The following is a 21,407-nucleotide window of genomic DNA, read 5'->3' on the forward strand; positions in this document are numbered from 1 at the left end:
TTCTAGCTGGTAGTGATTTTTCACTTGCTTCAATGCAAAGTAATTCCCAAATGCAAGAAATGATGTCTGGTTCATATAAAACATACTGCACTGTGTGCGTTTCTTAGTATTGCTTTGGGATAAATGCACAGGTGTCTATACAACTAATGTGACAGCAACTTTGCTTTCTTAATTACCTGTGTCACTTGATATGCCTTTGTTTTTTCATGAAAGAAAGAACTTCCTGAAACTGTTGTGCTCACCCATTTACCAAATGTATAAAATAATATGTGTTTTCACATTTTTTAGTGGGCGATCTGCTTCAAAAGTTACTTGGTATTTTACTTCAAATAATCTATTATAATTTGTTTGTAAACTGAGAGGAAGGTTTTGCATACGGCTTCTATGGAGTTGGTGTTGAATCAGATGGCCTTTCCTTATGTAGTTTCCATTTTGGATAAAATGCTTAGATTGATTGACTAATAACCAAACTTTGACACTTTAGAATCCAGTCAGAAACAAGAGAAAAATATTATCAAAGTTTATATTCATCACCTTTTTGTTAGACTATTCCACTGCTTCAGGGGTATGTATCACGATAATTTTATACAGGCGACTAATATCTTATAGCTGTCTTTATGTTATTTGTTAAACAGTTTTCCATGACTTAACAAAGTTTAACATACAACCCTCCATGCTCATTCTCATACATGCAGAGTTTTTGCTGATGGACCTTTCAGGAAGGCCTGCACTTGAAAACCATGTAAACTTCATTGATTCATAAACAAAACCCATATGAATAAAATAGGTCAAAAGAGTGCAAATGTCCACTAGTGTAGAAATTACCAATAATCAACGATTGAATGTGGGTAAAGCAGCTGTCTGTAAAATACAAAGTGGTGATACTTGATGTCACATTCCAAATTCAAAGAGGACTGATGTAAATCATACACTTTAGCTAGTGAGTTTGGCGACCTGAAAATATCAGCATGCATTCAGCTAGGGACGATACAGAACACATTATATTATGTACCAGTGTTTAAAGTGAAATGGCGTTATTGATATTTATTTGTTTGGGGGGGGGGTTCCATTTTAAATGCTGGTATTCAATTCTCATACTGTAGAAATGCTGGAACTCATTTCTATTTTCATTACTTGATTTACGAGCTGATTCATTTGTCCATTCAGTGTGGACATTTTGGAAAACTAATTACTCATCATTGTATAATATGTTTGTTAACATAAAGGCAGAACAATTAAGGCCTGCTTAATCTGAAGAATGTATTTTTCTCTGGCAGCTGTATTAAAAATTTACAGAATAGTCATTTTTCACTTGCTTTTTAACTGCTGTACAGTGTTACTTCTTATGATTTTCTTTTGCCATAATCCCCACTGTGACTGTAAGTAACTACAACTAAAATAATTGCAGTTTATTTCACTGATATGGTGACTTCATAAATGATCCTTGTTTAGAGATTTGAAGCCTGTAATATTATAGCTAAGTAAGGGCAGAGTAATAAGTGAAACAAAAAAAGAAACAGCATTTTTTATTACAAATCTTTTAAAATGACATAGTGGCATTTTCCATGCATAAATTTCTGATGCTCACACTGACACTTCTATCTGCAAGATGTCTTTAGTGACTTAGAATAATAGGCATTATTCTGGTTATATCTCATCTATGAATAAAGTATTAAACGATAATGCTAGCCAGTCTCAGTATAGCAAAAGAACTTAATGATAGAAAGAAAAATCCTCTAATTTTGGATGTTTTACATGCCTAACTACTGGTCTTTGCTCTAACCTTCTGACCTGTCTGACTGGTGAGGAATATTCCTGTGTTGTGTGGCATGGAACTCCCTCAGTCTCAGGAGTCCAGACTTATCACAAAGAAAAGATCAAAGAAAATCCTGTAACTTCTGATGTATGTACAGGTTACAGTTATTTATTTATTATCCTGCCCAATATATTTGTACCAGTGCCTCATACATCACCAATCGATCCCCTAACCCCCTGTCCTTACCCTTTCTGCTACTGATTTTTTCAGCCTCTGACTTATACTGCCTAGGTGGAAGACTCGTTATTAGATGTTAATCCACAGAACTTGGTGTATACTTCCTACAGTTTACACCCCTTCCCCCACCTCACTCTAGTTAAGTAATTTGGATCTTTTTCCCTTCCTTACCCCTTTCTCTTTTTCTCCAGCCCGTTTCTTCTCCCTGCATACCCATATTTCCTCAGCCTAAAACACAGTACCTCTTGCCTGAAATTTTAAGAGTATTCCCAGCAGCTATTCTCCCAACAACCTTTTAAGTAACTTACCTGATTGTTTATTTTAATACACTACTCAACCACTACTCTTGGGGTCACTCCGCTCCCATACCCAGCCCCCTTCCCACCCACCCCCACTTTCCTTAACATTATATCCCCCTAGCCACACCTCCTTCAACAACTAACCAATAACACAAACAACAAGAGTAGCACTCCTCAGGATAAATAAATCACTGCTAAAAACGTAAGTCCAAGCAAAATAAAGTTAAAGCAGTGAAATAACCAAGTGGCAGGAGAACCATAAAAACTTCAATAATTTATTGACAAATGGTAAACGCTTTCACAATAGCTTCTTCAGACCATTAAAAAACACAAATGAAAATGTCATTTAAATAGAAAAGTCATCCAATCAGGAAAATACATTAATTAAACAATTTAAATACCTTAAAGGGCATTCACTAATAAAAACAAATCTAATATAACATATATGTATAAAAACAAATATTAATGATATTTAAGAGTGAATTCTCAATCTAAATAGTAGGTCACAATTAATTAATGATTAATCTCCTAGATTTCAGAATAGGTCTTAAGGAAGCTCTTTCATTGAGACCCTTACCCCTATCAACTCTGAGCCTCAAGATCCATATAACTGCCTTACTTTCTGAAAGATTCCTAACATCCCCTTCTCTTATTGTAGGTGTATTTATATATATAGCGATAAATCTAAAGGTATGGCTTTCTCCAGATAGAATTATGTGTTTAGAGAGTGCACTAACACCAGAACCTGTTCTAATGCTATAGATATGTTCACATATCCTGTCTTTTAGTGGTCTATTAGTCTTTCCTACATAGAAAGAATAGCATAGCTCACATACTGCTAAGTAGACCACATGTGAGGTAGGGCAACTAGCCCTGACCATGAATTTAAACTCTTGCTGCGTATCAGGATGTATAAAAAAGCCATCCGTTGCATGTTATAGCATAGAAGTTTCTTCAGATTGGGTTTATTTTTAAATCTAAATTTGGGTGCATCTCCAACTATTCCCCTGATGGTAGAGTCAGATGTCAAAATTTCCCAGTTTTTTTTTTATAATGCTAGAAACAGGGTTTACATTATTAGTATAATACATAGGAATTTTAAGTTCCTTAGATGTATTCCCTACAGTAATGTTGGTATTAATATCAAATCTATGAGCATAGTAGGGATGACGTCTTATTATTACAAAATTCATATATGTCATAGAGTTCCTTTCTTATTTCAGAATCTGTATAGCCTCTGTTCTTTAATCTCTCCTTCAAGTCAGCTAACTCATTACAAAAGCCTTCATTTGAGGCATTCAGCCTAGAAACTCTCATGGATTGGCCTCTGACAATGTTTTTAAAAATATATTGTGGATGCATACTTTTTCTAAAAAGTAAGGAATTTCTATAACAATCCTTCCTATACACCCCAGTATTGACTGCTCCATTCCCCAATCTTTCAACAAACGCATCAACAAAGTAACTTTACGAATGGATGATGTTATTGTGAATTTAAGATACTCAGTAGCTTCATTTAATAGGTGGAAAAAAGTTTGTAACTTTCTTTCATTGCCTGTAAATATCAAAAAGAGGTCGTCCATGAAACGACGATAAAAAAGAACATATCTTTTAAATAGTTGCATGTGAAATAAAGTGTTCACCTCCCACAAAGCTAAAAAACATATTGGCATAGCTATTAGCACACAAGGTGCCCATAGCTATGCCATCTTTTTGTAAGTAAATGTCCCTATCAAACAAAAATATGTTGTTTTCCAGGACTACTTCTAAAAACAAACAGATGAGATCAATACGTGTTGCATTATAGTCACTAAACATAGTAAGATATTCGTGTATGGAGTCCACCCCTATGGAATTAGGTATAATGGTAAGTAAAGACTGGACATCCAAAGTGACAAAATAAAATTTCGATTCAGAAGTTAAAGAGCAAGTATATGTGTATAGATCCACCAAGATCTGTTTACTGTCTCTCAGAACATAACTGTTCTTGTCTATTTCTCAATATATAGGGAGACGGCCTCAGTGAGCCAAACTCCACCTGAGACTATAGGTCTCATGGGTGGATCTAGACCATTTTTATGTATCTTGGGTAGGCCCTGTATAGTCGGTATCAAATGATGTCCACAAGATAAGAAATTAAATAATTCCAAAGGTATACATTCACTTTTGAATAAGTCTTCTGTCATATTCCTTATCCTACTCATTAGGACATGGGCAAAATCACTATCTATCTTCTCATAGTACTTAGTATTACTCAACATCTTTAACATGGAGCATAAATAATGTTCTTTATCCCTAACAACAATGGGCCCTCCCTTGTCAGCAGGTTGAATCACAATATTTCTATCTCCTCTTAAAGACTTCAAAGCACAATGTTCTTTATACTTAAGGTTATACTTCACTTTCCTATAAGTATCCATATTTCTTCTCTCATCATAAAATTTGTATAAATCATCCTCAACACATTCAGTAAAAGCGTCTACCAATGGATGAGAGTTAGGTGTATACAAACTGGGTTTTTAAAGTTGGGAGGTACCGCTATTATCAGTAGTCTTTCCAAATTCCAATTTCATCATCAAATTTCTACAAAACATTCTTATATTAAGTACAGTATCAGTAACATCACTACAAGCAGTAGGAATTAAAGAAAGTCACTTATTTAACACAGATGTTTAATCCAAATTTAAAACACGATGTGAAATATTCCAAACTAGTGTGTCACTATTTGGTTCCACATTTTTTGAGGGACTGATTTGATTGTATCTCTGGGGATAGTTTGTGTTTCATGCATCCTCGGCTGATAGATTGTGTCCTTCTGTACCCCTTGTCCCCATGTATGGGTAAAGAGAATTGTGTAAAATTAACAGTATCAGATAGATTAGACACAGAAGCCACATGTGGTAGTGTCAACACTTTAGGTCTAGTATCAGTAGGCTATTTTATTCAGAGTCAACAGTGTTGTGAGCCATGGAAGTAGTTTTAGGGGTAAAAGTCGAAGTACTAGGAGCCTGTCCATCCATATAAAGAGCAGCTTGTTCTGTCACATTGTATACACCAGGATGAAGTTCTTTTTGTAGTCGAGCATTAAGTGTATTAACTACAGTTCTAGCCTCATGTATAAGGTTTTTGTCTTTGAACCCATTATTCGTATTAACACACTCATTTCTGGGCCATGTAAACACATATCCTTTCCTGAAATCATCAGTGTCTCTATCAATTTTATTCTTTTAATCCTGTAACAACTTCCTGTCATAAACCATAATACCATCCAACATACTCTTCATAACTGGATTAAGAACATTCTCAGAATACTTATTAATTAAAAACCTTTGTTGTTTCAAAACAGTTCCAACAAATAGTTCTTGATAGATTTATACACATATACTTGTTCTTTAAGTTCTGAATCGAAATTTTTTTTTGTCACTTTAGATGTCCAGTCTTTATTTACCATTATACCTAATTCCATAGGGATGGACTCTATACATGAATATCTTACTACGTTTAGTGACTATAATGCAACACATATTGATTTCATCTGTTTTTGGAAGTAGTCCTGGAAAACAACATATTTTTGTTTGATAGGGACATTTACTTACAAAAAGATGGCATAGCTATGGGCACCTCGTGTACCAATAGCTAAGCCAATATGTTTTTAGCTTTATGGGAGGTGAACACTTTATTTCACATGCAACTATTTAAGAAATATGTTCCTTTTTATCGTTGTTTCATGGACGACCACTTTTTTGATATGGACAGGCAGTGAAAGAGAGATACAGTCTTTTTTTCACCTATTAAATGAAGCTACTGAGTATCTTAAATTCACAATAACATCATTAATTTGTAAAGTTACTTTCTTAGATGTGTTTGTTGAAAGATTGGGGAATGGAACAGTCACTACTGGGGTGTATAGGAAGGATTGTTATAGAAATATCTTATTTTTTAGAAAAAGTATGCATCCACAATATATTTTTAAAAACATTGTTAGAGGCCAATCCATGAGAGTTTCTAGACTGAATCCCTCAAATGAAGGCTTTTATAACAAGTTAGCTGACTTGAAGGAGACATTTAAGAACAGAGGCTATACAGATTCTGAATTAAGAAAGGAACTCTGTGACATATATGAATTGCATAATAATAGAGCTCATCCCTACTATGCTCATAGATTAGATATTAATACCAACATTACTGTAGGTAATACATCTAAGGAACTTAGAAATCCTATGTATTATACTAATGATGTAGATGCTATTTCTAGCATTGTAAAGAATAATTGGGGAATTTTGACTTCTGACTCTACCATCAGGGGAATGGTTGGAGATGCACCCAAATTTAGATTTAAAAATAAACCCAATCTGAAGAAAATTTTATGCTATAACATGCATCAGAGGGAGCGCTCTTTGGCTCTGAACAATGTTACACTTCCCTGTGGTTGCTGTAATTTTTGTAAATACATTAACTTAGATGGATTTTTTTATACATCCTGATATGCAGCAAGAGTTTAAATTCATGGTCAGTGCTAGTTGACATACCTCGCATGTGGTCTGCTTAGCAGTATGTGAACTATGCTGTTCTTTCTATGTAGGAAAGACTGCTAGGCAACTAAAAGACAGGATACATGAACATATGTATAGCATTAGAACAGGTTCTGGTGTTAGTGCACTCTCTAAACACATAATTCTATCTGGAGATAGCCATACCTTTAGATTTATGGCTATAGATATAAATACACCTACAATAAGAGAAGGGGATGTTAGGAATCTTACAGAAAGTAAGGCAGTTATATGGATCTTGAGGCTCATAGCTCATAGGGGTAAGAGTCTCAATGAAAGAGCTTCATTGAGACCCATTCTGAAATCTAGGAGACTAACCATTAATTAAGTGTGACCTACTATTTGGATTGAGAATTCACTCTTACATATCATTAGTATTTGTTTTTATATGTATATGTTTTATTAGATTTGTTTTTATTAGTGAGTGCCCTTTAAGGTATTTAAATTGTTTAATTGATGTATTTTCCTGATTGGATAACTTTTCTATTTAAATGGCATTATCATTTGTGTTTTTTAATGGTCTGACGAAGCTATTGTGAAAGCGCTTACCGTTTTGTCAATAAATTATTGAAGTGTTTTATGGTTCTCCTGGCACTTGGTTATTTCACTGCTTAACTTTGTTTATTTTGCTTCAACTAACCAATAACATTTGCCCACTTCCTAGTCTCTACTTCCTTCCATTTAACACTTTCCTCACCAATCAACATGGCTCCCTCCATTTCACACATACTATTCCTATCCTTTACTATACTACTACTAGCGCTTTTAATACAGTTCCCATAAATTAACCCCAGATTAATATTCACAAAACCCATTTGTGCAAATAGCTCCCCATTCACCCAGTCTGATAACTACTCTGAAATTATTCCCAACTTCTTTCATATAACCCCACTACTCTGCTCTAAAATACACATCCTCCCAACAAACTACTCTATTCACAACACAGGCTATACCTACCCCCTTGTATTGCACTTTCTCAGCTCCAAACTAACAACCTATACTCATACACTTTCATTTATTTTTGACATTAGTCCAAAATGGTGACATCCATCTCAGCCCTGGTCCTTTTACCACCATCCCCACTATACTGACAAACTCCATTAAATGCTTAAAGTCACTACACATAACTACCATGAACCTTCAAAGTATATGCAATAAAACCTCCAACCTGCATGCCTGGTTATCTCATAATAAAACATACATCCTAGATATGACTGAGACATGACTAAAGCCTAATATAAAAGACGTAGAATTTCTTCCTCCCTACTACAGCATATATAGGGTTGATATAACCAGCAAGAAAGGAGGTGGAGTTGTCATAATATTCCCTAATACTCTTAACATACTTCCATTTACTGGTCACATCCCACAATTTCTAAACACTGAAATCCTGGTCTCCTTTCTAAAAATTAACAACTCCAAAAATCTTTGTAGCATAGTCCTATGCATTCTCCAAGTAGTAACATACCTATTGTAAAAGAAATATTATTCCAGGCATCTCACATTATAAAAAATGAAACCATAATCCTAGGCGATATGAATAGTAATAGGTGTAATATTTCCTCAAAAACTGCATCCACCAGTATTAACCTGTTTCATGATACCAAACTAATCTTCACCTCCACTAGATATAATAATAGAATCCATAAAATACCCATCTTAGACTGGATCCTAGCCTCAGACCCAACTAAAATATCATAAGCTGGTACTCTCCCCAACTCTATAAGAGATCACCTTCCAGCCTTCATTACCCCAGCCTATCCCCCTTTCACAAAAAAAAAAGTCACTTTAAATGTGTCAGTAACCTATCCTAATTCAACCCCCACACATTCAACAATATCCTAAAAAGCATAAATTGGAATAACTTAAAAACTCTCTCCCTAGATGATGCCCTGCTGTGCTTTAACACTACCTTTCTAAAAATTCTGGACTGCCTGGCACCCACCCAAACTAAAAGAATAAAAAACAATCATGCTCCTTTGCTAACTAAACCTGCTAAGGAAATAATGATAACTAGGGACAAAACCCGGAGGCTATGGCATAAACACAAAAACAACTCAGACATATTAAAGTACAAGCAACTTTGTAACTAGACAAAAAATTGTATCCAAAGAAAAGAAAGAATACTACTTGAACCTACAAAAAACCCACAAAAAACATAGCTATTCTGGTCCTCCATTAGTACTCTACTAAACCCTGGCACAAAAAGTAATCCTTGCCACCACCCAGACAAAACATCAGAACAAACAGCAAGTATCTTCATCTCCTACTGCATAGACACTAAAGCTAATATCACAACTACATTCTCTCAACCTCTCACCACAACTAACTTCCCAAGTAATACTCCTCTCTCTCAGCACACACAACCACAGCCTCCTCTCTCAACTGCAAACACACTTGGACAAACTACTCCCTGTACCCATACCCCTTCATCCACCTATGCAAACCTAGCTAAACCCAATTTCTTGCCAGAATTCAAACTCTCTACTGTCCCTACAACATCCATAAAAAAAAAAAACTTCTTCTGAAACTAAAGCCCAGCTCAAACGCAGCAGTGGGCATACCAGCAGAATACCTAAAAATCACTGCAGATGCTATTGTTTACCCCATTAGCATTCTCATAAATAAATCTAGCCAAGAATCATATGCCCCCAACCTCTGGAAAAAAGCAAACATACTACCTCCCCACAAAGGGGATACCTCAACAGATATTTCCAACTTCTGCACTATAGCTATTATATCCCCCATCTCTAAACTCCTACAAAAATGTGTACATGCCCAACTTCAGCAATTCCTTCTCACTAATCAAATCCTTTCTGAAACTCACCATGGTTTCAGACATGGTCATAGTACTTCAACTGCACTAATATCTATTATGGACCTAGTTAATAAAGCCCATGATTCAGGGAAGATTGTCTGCACTTTACTCCTGGTTTTGTCTAAACCTTTGATACTATCTCTCACACAATCATCATTTCCCACCTTTCTAACATTAACTATCTACTGTATCTCTAAACTGGTTAAAAGCTAGCTATCTGATAGAGAATATGCTGTAAAATGGTAATACTGTATATCCCCATATAGTTATAACCCCACCGGTGCCCCCAATGATCCATATTAGGACCCCTACTGTTAATACTTTCAACAACCTCCAACTATCATTCTAACGAGGGTCTCTTGCTCAGTATGCAGATGACTTCGCTATAACCTCCCTTTCAGAAAACTCAACTAAAATACAGCAAATTATTCAATCTGCATTTACTGCTGTAGAGAATTGGCACCACAATAACCACATGTCTTTAAACCCAAATAAAACCAAGCTCATAATATTCACTCCAAAGAAAAACAGCCCCATTAACACATTTCAATTCCAGGTATTCTCTCTCAACAACACTAAAACTGAATAAGTCACCCAAACCAAACTGTTAGGTGTTATATTGACAAAAACCTAAAATTTGACCTACATTTACAAAATAACATCAGCAAGACTCATCAATATCTAGGACTGCTCTATAGAGACAAACATTCCACTCCCTCTCCACAAAGTAAGTACTTGCTTCCACTTACCTACTTCCTTCTCTAGTCTATGGTGCCCCACGACTTACTAACCTCCAATCCTCCCTCAAAATTAAACTAGAAATATGCTACAACAAGATAGCCAAATTTGTAACAAACAACCACCATTCCACCCACCCACTGCATACTTCTAAAAACATTAAATTGTCTCAAATTCCACCATTGTCTTACTTATCTTCAATTAACTACCACACACAAATTACTTACTAAACCACAGGATTGGCCTGCCCTAAAGTCCTTATTCTGCCATTATAATCCCAATAGGTCCATAAGATTAGAAAACCAGCACCTCTTCTAAATTCAGAAACCTAAACTTCCTGTTGGACAACTACTGCACTCCTGAGTAATAGCAAAAACGTGGAACAGCCTTACCCCAGCCATAGCAAAAACCTGGAACAGCCTTACCCCAGCCATTCGTACAATACAATGTACTACCTCATTCAAAACTGCCCTACGCATATACCTTTATTCCAAACGGATCTGTAAATGCACTAAGCCTCCTCCTGCTATTACCTTTTTATCTCCTTGTAGTCACATATTTCTATTACTATTAACTACCTTCTCTCCTGATCTCAGTCTCTATAACTCCTACCCTTCCTACCACTTCTGTTATCACTCACAACTTCTTACATGTTTCTTACTATATTCTCCCACTCATTTCCTCTTGTATACTAAAACTGCTGCAACATCACTACTATAGCCTTTTAATGTCTTCCCCAGCTTTAAGTCTTAGTTATCATCTGAAGGCTAGGCATTTTATATTCACCCATACTGCTATGTCAGCTATAGTTGTACCACATTGTAATTAGCTTGATTAAATGTGTATCAAGTGTTTATATATATTCTAAATGTACTACTTTTTTAAGAATGTTTTCCTCCATTTGTGCTGTATATACTCAAAATATGTGTGTTGTCATGTACTATATATCGTATTTGTGTTTCATGTGGAGCTTTTCTCTGTGGGCTTCCACAAAAAATGGGCTCTGCTTCGCCCAGTGGACCTTCCCAGTAAACAGATGTTAAGCATTTACCACATGCACTACTGACAATGCTGATAAATAAATAAATACTTCAAGTCTTGGGTATGGGTATGAACATTTAAAGGTATACACAAGAGAAAATAAATATGATGTAACAATGCATGCTGTAAATAGCTGATGTGAAAAATTAAACTACTGGCATAATATCAGTTTAAACACTGAAAAACAAAGAGTAAAATTAAGATTCTGCAATCACCCCAGAAACTCCAGTAGCATTGTGCAAGACTGGAGGAGGTTTCAATAGAATTTCATATTTTACTTTTATCTTATTTATGCTAATACTAAAGCTGAGAAAATAAATGATTCTGAGTTTTTCATATGGTATGGGATAAGGTGTTTGAAGTTTGTAATAATTCAATGCTTTGGGAGTTTGGATATCAATTTAAAAATACAAGTGATTGTGCAGAAGTTTGAAGAATACTAACAAAACGCACAGCTTCTTTACATACATTAAGAAAAGTGTAGAGATGATAGAACAGTATGACAGACGTGAGAAACTATAGCAAAAATATTAGTTTTTAAAACAGGGAGATTCTATGCTCCTGTATAGAAATTTGTTGGAATGCTTAATAATAGACTGAAAAAAAGATTACTCAGAGGACAAGGTTTGGATATAGAGAAAACTCTATGGCTGTGCTGGTTAGCTGAGAAAGTCAAGTCACAAAGAAGAGTGTAGATCATTGTAAGTTGTACCATGGATGCAGTAAAGAAATGGGAAAAACAATAAGAAAGTAGGACAGACTGAAAGAGCTATGAGACCATCTAATGGAAAAATTGCAAGTATGGATGTGGTGGAATTCAGCATTCCTAAAAATTTGTTTTAATTTTGGAAAGACCTATAACAGTCTGGTGAAAGTAATTATTTTGTATTATTGCTTCAGAAAATGAAAAAAATAAAATTACGTAAGTGCAGTGAGTGACAATTTAATGGAAAAGTTGTTGTGGTTGCATTATAAAACAATAGTGAAAACAACTTCACTTTTTGCAAATAAAGGCTGCCCTGTTCCTCCCACCCATCCATCCATCCATATGTCCATCAATTTTCCAGTAATCTTTTTTATCCATTATAGGTTACAGGGATTCAGGAGCATATCAGAACAACCAAAGAGAACAGGACTTTGAAGCTGTTTGTGGATAGACCGACAGTCAGTCTCAGAACAAATATGCAAACTCACAGACATACTAAGATCACCAGTCAAGTTACATGTTTTTGGGAACTGTGAGGAAATTGGTGTACTTGGGAACAATCCACATGACCACAGGGAGGATATGCAGACTCCACAAAGAGGGCACCCCAATTGAGAATTGAACTGGAGTACCTCTTGCTCTAAAGCAACAATGCTACCTACAATCTTCTTCTTTCGGCTTTTCCCAGTTAGGGGTCGCCACAGCGGATCATCTGTCCACTCATGATTGGCAGTGGAATTTTACGGTGTCGAGTTGCCAGCCTGGCGCCCAACCTTCCACAGAAGGCACACACACAGACGCACACACTCACACCTAGCGCCAATTTAGAGTGTCCAATCCACCTACTGCATGTCTTTGGGATGTGGGAGGAAACCGGAGCACCCAGAGGAAACCCACACAACCACAGGGAGGACATGCAGACTCCGCACAGAAGGCACCCCAGCCGAGAATCAAACCGGAGAACTTCTTGCTGTGAGGCGGCAACGCTAACCACTGAACAATGCTACCTACAATGATGGTCCATTTAAGCATAATTTTGGAGCACACATGAATGTAAGTTCAAAGCCTGTATTTAATTTGCTGCAAATGTAAAGGTGATTAGTTATTGGGGGGGGGGGGTCAATGTACCATGTAAAGGGAAATGAATAGCAAAAGTCACTTGTAAGAAAGCTTACCCATTACAGGAGGCATTCTAAAAGACATTAAGTGCCATACTAGAATAATACTACATTTTTTTGAGTGGTCTAAGTGACTGCAGTTCAAAATCCAGATAGTATAGCTGCTTCTTCTTTGAAAAGCTGAATCCAAACATATTGAGGAGCTGAAATGTCAAAAAATAATTCCCAAAACACAGAAGAGAGAAAAAATTAACTTTAAGCATTTTTTACTGGGTTGCAACCTCCCCCACTGTATCCACTCATGTGGAAGACGGCAAGATCTACACATCTTCTGAAGTTATACATAGCTATTCCATAATCACACAAACTCAAAAGGACAAAATCTCCCAAACCAAGTGAATTACTGCCAGTGCACACATAGAAACCACGCCACTAGTGATTTCCTATGGGATGCAGCAATCAACAGTGTGTACTTCAGCTTTTTTTTTTCTTCAGGCTACAGACATTCATTGAAATTCACCTTGACCATCTATGTATCTGCTGTTTAAAAAAATTATGAAAAATGCAAAATATTTTATAAAGAAAGGAAGAAGTATTGACGAGCATTATATTGATTGCACTTAATATGAGATTCTGGCATAATCTGGTGATGTCTAAAGTGTCTGTGTGTGCCTGAAAGTGATTATGCCAGTTCACAAGAGGCAGTTGTACATGTGTGCGATCATTTGTATATTAAATTTCTGCTATTTCCTTCCAAATTTTATGTTGTATGCTAACTGAACAGAATACTGGTGATCTATATTTGGATATTTATTAACAACTTTTTTCAGAATTTCAAAATAACTTATAATACAGATGTTTTTATCATTTTAAATAACAAGTGCATTCATATCTGTTCCTCAAAAAGTAATTAAAGATGCAGTAAGCTTGCCTGTGCCCCAGTGTAAGGAGTGAACTGGGATTCCCTAGCATCCTCGAGATTTTCGTAAATGTTAAAGGTCTCCAGGTCTTGTTTGCTATTTTTTTTAAATACAGTTGCAAAACAAAATGTAGCATCTTGCCATCTTAAAAAGCATGATAGGAATCTGACTGTAATACAGTCAAATATGTGAATTGCAAACAAATGCAATCCATCCTGCTCTGTGCAGGATGTTCATGGTTTTACATGTATTATTCCACTTCTCACTTCATCATTGCCATGGCTTAACTGCACAACAGTTTGTGAGTCCAGGACTATCTCAGTTGCTGCCACTTGTCTATTTTTAGGCTTGACAGAGTGAGAGAGAGAAAGACAGAGGCAGAGAGAGAGAGAGAGAAAGATAGAGAGAGCGAGAGGGAGAGATGGAGACACATGAATTACTGCGCTGCCAGTTATTTTTCCCTGGCTTCTCTCTTTATAAAATTGAATTTGTTATGGCAGTCACATCATTTTACAGAAGTACAATACAACTGTGTAAGGTGGGCATGAATATGATGCTTAGTGAGATTTTAGCAGAGTGAAGTACCCAGCGTTATACCTTTCCTGATAGAGAATTGAACTGTACATCTTTGTTTTGTATTGCAAAACTTTTTACAGTGCTTTAAGTGCCAGGATCATGCTAGAAATGCTTATTTGTTCATTTTAGTATCTATTTCTGTCATTATTTCTATCATAGAAACACAATCGCAGTACCCATTTTGAAGGGACTGGAGTAAATGGATGTCTTACAGAAATCATTTACACAAAGTCATCTGCATATCTGAATGACAAATTGAATGCATATTCAGAAACTACTGTCCTAGTTTTGTACTGCTGAGATTTGGTGCATAGTTTATTAACAGACATGCCCATATATGATGTCAAACACAACACTCAGTGCAGCAATTATTAATGTTGAATCCTGAAAAAAGGTCAATATAGCTGTATATATTGTATTTATGATCTACTCCTTATCACTAAAAGCTGATATAGTGGAGCCTCAAGCATACAGAATGAAATTAGAGAAAATAGTGTGCGCTACGAAAAGAGTGAACGACAAGCTCAATCATAATCTATGCTCATGGGGTTCACAAATTGCTGTAGAATGTGTTAATTATCTTCCTGTCACTGCTTATCAGTAACGCATCCTCTAAAATATGAAGCATTACCAACTTAATCATTTACTACAGACACATTGTTTGTTTTCTTAGGAAGCAAGACAGTAACTTTATCAGTGGTCAGTATATGTGCACTTCAGCATTCCAGTTATAGAACTGTGGTGTATTTCAGCATGAAATCAAAAGTGCACTTTGTGCAATGGGGGTTAGTGGTGCCTTGTTATGTATGTAATCTTCTAAACTTGAAATTTCTCTAGAAGAAAAACACCTCAGAGCATTACCTCAGCCCTTCAGTACTCACCAGGCAAATAGTATATATGCTGAGCAGCACTTATGCACTCAGTTAGGAATATTTAGGGCTGCATTACCTTGTCATAGTACCCAGGACAATCACTGCTTAGAGAGCATCTGGTTAGGACACTGGGCAGCATTGCTGACTAGGTTAGCTGCAGATTACATGAAGTAAGCACCCACCCCTTGTCCAGTTATAAATCCCCTCCACTCCTATCCCTTGCAAGTACATTAAGAACTGCAGCTATGGATGGGCACTTTTCTACCATCTCTGTTTCTAGCTTGGTGAATATGGGCATCCTAAGGTAAAGTAGCAATTGCCTCATGTACACTGACAACTACTTAATTCTCCAACAGACAAATACAGTATGTTAGAGATGTAGTTACACATTGTCACTGGAGGCCAGACTCTTACATACAGACAGAAAGCACAACAAACAGGTTGTCTGCAACTCACACACACCACTCACCACAAGGACCATACACATAGACCTACATATGTAAAGGTGCTCACATGCAATCTACCCAAATCTCAGTCACTATCCTCAGAAACTCTGTGTGCACACAAACAAGACACTTAGCAGCACAACACATAAAGACACATCTCATTCTCTCAACTACCAAGCCCATAACGCAAAACATTGCACAACCCAACATTCTGGTCCTAGATGACTCCATTGTGAGACACATCAATGTTCCATTTAGAAAGATGGATAAAGAGAAGGTTACAGTTATTTGCTTGTCAGGGGCCAGGATCCACTAGATCAGACAAGCACTCAGGTCACTTCCTCTAAGTACCAGTATGAGTCAGCCATAGTCCATGTCAGTGTAAATGACCTCAGATGTACCTCCTTGGACTATATGAAGAGAGACATGATTGAACTCTTAGAATATCTGTCACAGGCAAGTATGCCCCTAAAAATGAGCAGCATTCTATGATCTCCAAGGATGACACTACAATACAAGCAAAAAATTATTGCTTTTAACAACTGGCTTAGCTACTAGTGTCATTCCAAAGGGGGTTCAATATTCATCATCCTGAAAGATATGGTCAACAGGACACATTGCTTTGCCAGGGGTGGTCTTCACCTGTCATCTCTAGGATTTTGGATATTGGCAAAACATTATGCACCCTTATATTGCCTTTTTAGGCTTTTCCAAAAAGACAAACCTTCCAACATAACAAAAGCTCCTCAGGACAAGCTAAGTGTTACTGCTCAGTGCTAGGAGTCTCAACAAGAAACTGTAATCCCTAGAAGCTCTCTTCACCATGGAGAATGCTGATGTCTGTGCAGTTACTGAAACATGTTTTAAAGCCACAGAAAGCACCCCAGATTTGCATGGCTACAACACATATCATACATTCTGCTCCGCCATTGAACATGAAAGAGCAAAAGGCAGAAGTGTATTTATCTACATAAAGGATAAGTTTACCATAACGCAGATTAAACAATATGACATGATTGAGCTACTCCACGTCCAACTAACTATGGGAAAAATCCATTATTATATTCTTGCTACCTACATGTCCCCCTCAATGAACCAGGAAACCCACACATCATAACTAGAATTACTTGAATCACTCACCATCCAGACCAATACCATACTCATGGGTGAGTTTAACTACTCATCCCTTAACGGGATGCACAGACAACCACTAATATACAGGCCCAGAGATTTCTTGTGAATTAATTCAAATACCCTGGAACAGCTTGTCTGCATTCCCACTAGGGGATCAAATATCCTAGATCTGGTACACACAAATATGTGAGAGTGTTGCGCCATGCCTCCCACCCCCATGTGTGATTTTGTCACTATAATATCAGATCATGAGGTGTTTTCCTTGGAAATTAAGGTAAATCTAGACCTCTCACTGAACACCAAAAATGTTAAAAACTTTTCAAAGGCAAACTACCTCCTATTAAGTGATGGCATAGGTAGATTCCAAGCTCCTCCAAATCCAGAAAATGCAGAAGCCCATGCAGAAGAGTATAAAAAGCCCTGTATGACGACATCAACAACTGCATAGAAATGGCAGTACCAAGTCATAATAAGCATAGGCCAAACCACAAAAACAAGCCACCCTGGTGGGTACTTGGTCTTAGTAGGCTGTACAACAAAAGAAAGGCAATCCTGTCAAGATGTAAGAGGAATATACACAACAGAGCACTAAGTCCCTCATTAGTATAAACAAGTAAATCAGGGAACTAGTAAAGTCTCTGAAAGCAGCCTGTGAGGTAAAATAGTTTTCAAAGCTAAGGACAACCATAAGGCATTTTTCAGTTATGTCCACAATCTTAGTGGCAACACCCAACAACGTGCTGAGTTAGTTATAGATGACATTACCTGCACTTAATCAGAAGACATAGCAAATCTGCTGGCCAATAAATTCAGCTCAAATTTCACTTCCCCATCACCCCAAGTTCTGCCCCAATACCCTCCACCACTCATCTGCCAATTATCACCAATAAACAGGTAGCCACTGCACTCTCTAAAGCTAAAAACATGGCATCCATGGGCCCAAATGATATACCATGTTGCCTCTTATATAGCTTAAATCCGGACCTATCAGGCCCAATCAGATCTTTATTTAACCACAGCCTCTGGACTGACTTTGTTCTAATAGAGTGGAGAACAGCTACAGTCATCCTTCTGCATAAGGGAGGACCATCAACTGACCTGGAAAATTACAGATCCATAAGCTTGACTAGTCTTATTTGTAAGGCCATGGAAAGAACAATCATGAACCTGATAAATAATGACATAGCAAAAAAAACACTGGACTTGACCCACTTCTGGTTTGTCAAGGGCAGAAGATGCCTACTAAATCTGGTGTACTTCTTTGAGAAAGTCACTAAGGCCAAAGATGAGGGCAAAACAGCACATACCACATACCTCGACGTGGCCAAGGCATTTGACACTATTCTCTGCTCAGGTATTATAAGTAAACTCACAAAACTGGACATAAATCCCTACACCACCAGCTGCATAGTGAATTGGCTCAATGATAGAACACATGTGGTTAAAGTGGGTGATTCAAGTTCCAGCAAGAGGCCAATTACTAGTGGTATGCCACATGGATCAGTGCTGGGATCACTCCTGTTTAGAATATACTTCTTAAATGCCAAGGCCGATGTGGAAGTCCTCTGGATGACAAAGTCTGCAGATGACTGCAAGCTGGGGCTATCGCTGAATCCCCTTGGGAGTTCAAAAATCCCTGCAACTACAACACTAACACCACACCACAAAGAGAAGACTTAGGGGTAAGGCATGTAGGAACACAGATAGTTAGTAGCCTGAACCTTGACTGTCACTTGTCCACAGTGGTGATGAAGTCTTTCTATGTGGGACAACTTTTAAGTAAAGGTATGAGAAAGAGATCCAAGGAGATTATAGCCCCACTCTTCACAGCCCTCATTAGACCATTAATCAAGTGCAATGTGGTGTTTGGAATGCACTTGAGTAGGCTCATACAACAGCTGGAGTGATCTCAGTGGTTCCTCAATAAGAAAATGCAGGGTGTTAGCAACATGTCTATTGCAAATAAACTAAAAGCCATTTCTCTTTACTCTGTCTTCCATTGACTATTAAGGGTGACCTGTGCCTGACGTACAAGGCACTCACAGATCCAGTGTTGATGGAGCTGCTACATATTCGTAAGACAAACAGTATGAGGGTCACTCATTCTAGGGTTCTAACTTTAATCAATGACTCAAAAAAAACATGCTGGAGAGACAGATATGTGTTTCAGAGATTGCCCCTTCTTTGGAGTAGGCTTGCTACTCATGTTAAGCAGAGTCCTTTCCTGGCCATCTTCAAGATTAATCTGGTTAAATGGATGGGGGATTGTAAATTCACACCTCGGGTGGAACCTATGTCTCTTATGGAGGAGCAATCTGTAAAATTTGTAAAATGCTGAAGGCATCAGCTCAAACCCATGTCATCATTCTGCCACTAGGGGCCATATACTGGGTAAAGACAATATATTGCTTAGGCTTGTTAAGGCTCTTGAGCTGTTAGCCTAATAATATGATATTAACCTATGAACCTATGAACCTGTGAAGATCGGTCTCCAGACATGGTTTATTTCATGCCATGGCTATTTCAGAAAGCAAATATTAAACTTTAACAATGTTGCTTTGGACAGAAATATAGAGAGAACCTGGGTTTGTTTTTTAGCCTCAGGAAATGACAGAAAAACTGTTTCACTTTGGCATCCCTTTGTTAATTGCTTTGTCCTGGCTATAAACTGATTGATCTCAATTTATTTGCACCTGAGGGTGGGATGGTCACTGTAGTACAATGTTTTGCTAAATATCCCCTTAGTGTTGTCTCCTCTTACACTTAGTCACTATCTTCCTTTCTAGACCAGGTATGTGCCATAAGTTATTACATTTCTATTTGTTCTACGACTGTGCATAACAGTGTAAAAACTTTAGTAGTGTGTTATATTTCTAAAAATATCATTCAGATAGGATAAGCTTTATGCATGCTGAGCATGTTTTCCTTTAACACATATGTATGTAATGCGAGTTTCTGGTGTTGTGATATATATATATATATATATATATATATATATATATATATATATATATATATGTGTACATACACACTGTTTTGATGTACTGGTTGATCCCATGAATGTTTACTAAGTGAGGTTTTTATATTGTGCTTATCAGTGCCGTGCCATGTTCTGATAATTTGCTCAGTACAGTTGTATATTAACACTGTATAACTGTGGTTCTCTCTCAGTATACATCCTGCTAAAACTACTTTGAGCTTACATTCATACACTTCTTTATCATCACTCTGTTCTAATACTTCCCCTGGATTCTCTTGCTCTGACTTACTGTGATCCTTTTTCCATCTCTTCTTTGTATAAGTACTGACTGTATTTCTTCAATATCATATTGCAGTTTAGTCCCCGCGGGTCGAGTGGCGTTCCGAAAGACATGCGTGAATGGGCATGCCTTCAGTGAAGGTTGGGCGTCGAGCTGGCAACTCGGCACCGTGAAAATCTACTGCCAATCATTAGCGGACTGGAGTTCCACTGTGGCAACCCCTAACCGGGAAAAGCTGAAAGACAACAACAACATCATATTACAGTTTAGTAGAATTTTGCTCTCTTTTATTTCAGAGCTTGCAGGCACTACATCTGACATCGTTACTGTAGGAACCCTGCCTCAAGGCCCTACTCCTACAAGTTTACTGAGAATGTCATTGTGTAATGTAAGCACACTTTATCATGAAGAACTTTACTGTGTATTAAATTAATCAGTTAATTACATGCCTGCTCTCTGATAGAAAGTCTATTTGAAATATTCTGTGCACTCTAAGGACCTCTTACTAAGTTTGCCACTGTCCCCTTTCCTGACCAGTATACTTTACTGCATATGCCAGTTATTTAGCCTCAGGAGATGACAGAAAAACTGTTTTACTTTGGAGTCCCTTTGCTAATTGCTTTGTTCTACAGACTGATTAATCTCAGTTTAGTTTCATCTGATGGTGGGATCACAATGAACACACAGATAATTTTGTCCCACACAATTTTCTAACCCAACAACAGCCAGTCCCCAACCCTGGTTCTCTAATTTTTGTTGTAATAAATGTTAGAAGCATAAGAAACAAAACTGCTGAACTACATACTACGATTGTCTAACATATGCCTGATGTTCTCACTGTAACTGAAACTTGGCTTAAACCCAGCACACAGAACTCTGAAGTTATACATCCTGGCTATAATATCATTATAATGATCACATAAAAAGGAAAGGTGG

At 37.2% G+C, this 21,407-nt stretch overlaps 1 protein-coding gene across 1 annotated transcript in view; it reads left to right on the forward strand.

Annotated features, from left to right (window-relative positions):
* The window catches only part of RERG (RAS like estrogen regulated growth inhibitor), an 865,035-nt gene that overhangs the window by 550,386 nt on the left and 293,242 nt on the right, over window positions 1-21,407 (forward strand). The gene's annotated exons all lie outside the window — the stretch shown is intronic.

The sequence above is a fragment of the Protopterus annectens genome, chromosome 11.part0 (assembly GCF_019279795.1).
Source record: "Protopterus annectens isolate FY-2018-M chromosome 11.part0, PAN1.0, whole genome shotgun sequence".
In the NCBI taxonomy this organism is placed as follows: Eukaryota; Metazoa; Chordata; order Ceratodontiformes; family Protopteridae; genus Protopterus; species Protopterus annectens.